Source organism: Schistocerca cancellata, unplaced genomic scaffold (assembly GCF_023864275.1).
Source record: "Schistocerca cancellata isolate TAMUIC-IGC-003103 unplaced genomic scaffold, iqSchCanc2.1 HiC_scaffold_785, whole genome shotgun sequence".
In the NCBI taxonomy this organism is placed as follows: Eukaryota; Metazoa; Arthropoda; class Insecta; order Orthoptera; family Acrididae; genus Schistocerca; species Schistocerca cancellata.
The window spans coordinates 190694-195635 of record NW_026046796.1 but is presented as its reverse complement, the minus strand read 5'-3'; positions in this window follow the sequence as shown (position 1 = coordinate 195635).

Genomic DNA, 4942 nt, shown 5'->3' with positions numbered 1-4942 from the left:
AAGATGAACATACGCAGTTCTCTTTAATATTCTCATTTATATTAGGGTCTCCTAAAAGCTTGTCCGCAGCGCGTGGTCTCGCGGAAGCGTTCTCGTTTCCCGAGCACGGGGTCCCGGGTTCGATTCCCGGCGGGGTCAGGGATTTTTCCTGCCTCGAGATGACTGGGTGTTGTTATGTCGTTCTCATCATCATCATTCATCCCCATTACGGTCGGAGGAAGGCAATGCCAAACCACCTCCGCTAGGACCTTGCCTAGTACGGCGGTACAGGTCTCCCGTGTCGCTCCCCTACGCTCTGTAAAGAAGTATGGGACTCATCATCATCTCCTAAAAGCTCATATCGCTAACGCATCATTGCCTGAATTTCGTTATAAGAAATCGTACCAGGGGTGACGCGTTTGTGATACATCTTGCGTGGTGTCACCGCCAGACACCACACTTGCTAGGGGTGGCCTTTAAATCGGCCGCGGTCCGTTAGTATACGTCGGACCCGCGTGTCGCCACTATCAGTGATTGCAGACGGAGCGCCTCCACACGGCAGGTCTAGTCTAGAGAGACTTCCTAGCACTCGCCCAGTTGTACAGCCGACTTTGCTAGAGATGGTTTACTGACAAATTACGCTCTCATTTGCCGAGACGATAGTTAGCATAGCCTTCAGCCACGACATTTGCTACGACCTAGCATGGCGCCTTTACGATTTACTATTGATACTGAATCATGTACCGTCATGAGCGACGCTCATCATTAATGGATTAAAGTTAAGTATTCCACCAGCTACGTCCGTTTTTTCTAAATTCTAAATTACTTGTCCTGTTCCAGACCTCACGCCAGCCTGCGTGGGCTAAAACGCGCGCCTTTCGGCTTCCTCTAGTAACCCGGTGTTGGCTCTCCTGCCAACCCCAACATCTTGAATCCGCTGCTGCCTTGAAATTGCATACTGCAGATTAGAATATAAAACCATCGAAATACGACAAAATCAGTGTATCGAGTGATACATAACTTTCGCGTCACTGCCGTGTAAAACAGCGCGTTTGCCCAACGCTGGAGACGGTGCGCGTGTGTCGCTGCTTGCGGGCCGCCCTGTGTATAACAAGTGGCGGCCAGGTGAGGCCGCCTGCTGATTGGCGCCGGCCCGGGCCGGCCGCCCCCGCGGCAGGTGGGGCGCCGTTGCTAGGTAACGGCCTTACTGCGGGGGAGACGCCGCCGCGCCGACAAAGGAATCAAGACGGAAGACATTGTCCGCGGCGCTGGCACGGCGGGTGTATCGATCCCGCAGGACGGGCCGCCCAGCACGCCTGCCGTCTACGGGGCTCTGACTGGGACGTCTGTACGAGACCAGCAGTCGGAAGTCCTTCTACCTGTCAGCCAATAACACTGACGTTACTGGGTGGCACCCAGGGCCACATAAGTACCGATATTACACTACGGGCCCTTAAAATTGCTACACCACGAAGATAACCTGCTACAGACGCCAAATTTAACCGACACGAAGAAGATGCTGTGATGTGCAAATCACCAGCCTTTTAGAGCATTCACACACGGTTGGTGCCGGTGGCGACACCTACATCGTGCTGACTTGAGGAAAGTTTCCAACCGATTTCTCATAAACAAACAGCAGTTGACCGACGTTGCCTGCTGAAACGTTGTTGTGCTGCCTCGTGTAAGGAGGAGAAATGCGTACCATCACGTTTCCGACTTTGATAAAGGTCGAATTGTAGCCTATCGCGATAGCGGTTCATCGTATCGCGACATTGCTGCTCGCGTTGGTCGAGATCCAGTGACTGTTAGCACAATATGGAATCGGTGGGTTCAGGAGGGCAATACGGAACGCCGTGCTGGATCCCAACGGCCTCGTTTCACTAGCAGTCGAGATGACAGACATCTTATCCGCATGGATGTATCGGATCGTGCAGCCACGTTTCGTTCCCTGAGTGAACAGATGGGGACGATTGCAAGACAACAACCATCTGCACGAACAGTTCGACGATGTTTGCAGCAGCACGGACTATCAGCTCGGAGACCACGGCTGCGGTTACCCTTGATGCTGCATCAGAGACAGGAGCGCCTGTGATGGTGTACTCAACGACGAACGTAGGTGCACGAATGGCAAATCGTTGTTTTTTCGGATGAATCCAGCTTCAGTTTACAGCATCGTGATGGTCGCATCCGTGTTTAGTGACATCGCGGTGAACGCACATTGGAAGCGTGTATTCGTCATCGCCATACTGGCGTATCACCGGCCGTGATCGTATGGGGTGCCATTGGATACACGTCTCGGTCACCTCTTGTTCGCATTGACGTCACGTTGAGCAGTGGACGTTACATTTCAGATGTGTTACGACCCGTGGCTCTACCCTTCATTCGATCCCTGCGAAACCCTACATTTCAGCAGGATAATGCACGACCGCATGTTGCAGATCCTGTGCGGGCCTTTCTGGATACAGAAAATTTTCGACTGCTGCCCTGGCCAGTATGTTCTCCAGATCTCTCACCAATCGAAAACGTCTGGTCAATGGTGGCCGTGCAACTAGCTCGTCACAATACCCCAGTCACTACTCTTGATGAACTGTGGTATCGTGTTGAAGCTGCATGAGCAGCTGTACCTGTACACGCCATCCAAGCTCTGTTTGACTCAATGCCGAGGCGTATCGAGGCCGTTATTATGGCCAGAGGTGGTTATTCTGGGTACTGATTACTCAGGATCTACGCACCCAAATTGCGTGAGAATGTAATCACATGTCAGTTCTAGTATAATATATTTGTCAAATGAAAACCCGTTTATCATCTGCATTTCTTCTTGGTGTAGCAATTTTAACTGCCAGTGTCGCACTCGCGATAGGCTACAATCCGACCTTTATCAAAGTCGGAAACGTGATGTTACGCATTTCTCCTCCTTACACGAGGCATCACAACAACGTTTCACCAGGCAACGCCGGTCAACTGCTGTTTGTGTATGAGAAATCGGTTGGAAACTGTCCTCACGTCAGCACGTTGTAGGTGTCGCCACCGGCGCCAACCTTGTGTGAATGCTCTGAAAAGCTAATCATTTCTATACCACAGCACCTTCTTCCTGTCTGTTAAATTTCGCGTCTGTTGCACCTCATCTTCGTGGTGTAGCAATTTTAGTGGCCAGTAGTGTATCTGCTAAGGATCCCACACCGCGCAGCAATATTCCAGCAGATGACGGACAAGTGTAATGTAGGCTGTCTCTTTAGTGGGTTTGTTGCATCTTGTAAGTGTTCTGCCAACACTGATACCACGTAAGGAGTGTTGATAAACCACCGTGTCCTGCTGCACATCTCATGTCCGACTGGAATCGTCGGCCTTTCGTGGCCTTTTTTAAGGGGCAACAGGCGTGATAGCGGCAAGGGGAGGGATGAGGGCTCCCACTCGAGTTGCCGCAACTTCTGCGTCACGACATTTGCGATACGGGGGCGTGCGTTGCCACGAAGCGGCAACAGTCCTTAGCATACCTTCCCACATCGGTGGTTTCTCTGCAGACATGCTGTCCCATACATATTCTTCATTCTCCGATGGATGTCTACCGGTGTCTGTCCTTCGGCAGCCAAGATAAGAGTAACCCACTAATTCCTAGCATACATATAGGTGCTTATATACTCGCATCGGAAACGCGATACGTTGCATAGACTCTGCAGTAACGCCCTGAGAGATTTCTGTATCGCCCGTTATATTTTTAGTGCTATTTTCACAGTATGTGGGCAGTTAAGTCGGAGGTGGAGCACCCTGAAGGTCCCTTCGCCGTGGAGGACGTGCTACTTGCAAATGAACCAAGTTTCTGTGATAAGTGAAATTGTTTAGCTGTCTACAAAATTGAATTGTGTGTTAGTTTCCCATAGCTCCTATTTCACAAAGTATTTACATTGTAACTATTTTTTGTTGATACTTGTGCTTACTTTGATTTCATTTCTTGAATACTGGTGTGTATTAGAATAATAATGTAACACATACACACTTAACTACACTCATACTCATAAATGAAGGATAACTGCAGAATGTGCTGTCACACAACGTGGCACTACACAAAACTCGCGCTACTAGCATATGCACATGGGGAACATACACGACACAGGTCTGTAAGTCCACGGTATTGGTGATAAGTTGAGAAAACCGTCCCGAAACACAAGTGCTACAAAACGCCACTGTTTCCTGTGCATGTACCCCGACATCAATATGGGATATGATCGCCATGCACACGTACACAGGCCGCACAACGGGTTGTCATACTGTGGATCAGGTGGTCGAGCAGCTGCTGGGGTACAGCCTCCCGTTCTTGCACCAGTGCCTGTCGGAGCTCCTGAAGTGTTGTAGGGGTTTGGAGGCGTGCAGCGATACGTCGACCGAGAGCATCCCAGACGTGCTCGATGGGGTTTAGGTCTGGAGAACAGGCAGGCCACTCTATTCGCTTGATACCTTCCGTTTCAAGGTACTCCTCCACGATGGCAGCTCGGTGGGGCCGTGCGTTATCATCCATCAGGAGGAAGGTGGGACCCACTGAATCCCTGAAAAGGAGGACATACTGGTGCGAAATGACGTCCCGATACACCTAACCTGTCAAAGACATGCAGAGGTGTATATGCACCAATCATAATTCCACCGCACACCATCAAACCACGACCTCGATACAGGTCCTTTTCAAGGACATTAAGGGGTTGGTATCTGGTTCCTGGTTCACGCCAGATGAAATCCCGGCGAGAATCACTGTTCAGACTATACCTGGACTCGTCCGTGAACATAACCTGGGACCACTGTTTCAATGACCATGTACTGTGTTCTTGACACCAGGCTTTACGGACTCTCCTGTAACCAGGGGTCAGTGGAATACTCATTGCAGGTCTCCGGGTCTGTCCAGTCGTCTGTAGACTGTGTGTCTGGAGACATCTGTTCCAGTGGCTGCGGTAAGGTCCTGAGCGAGGCTACGTGC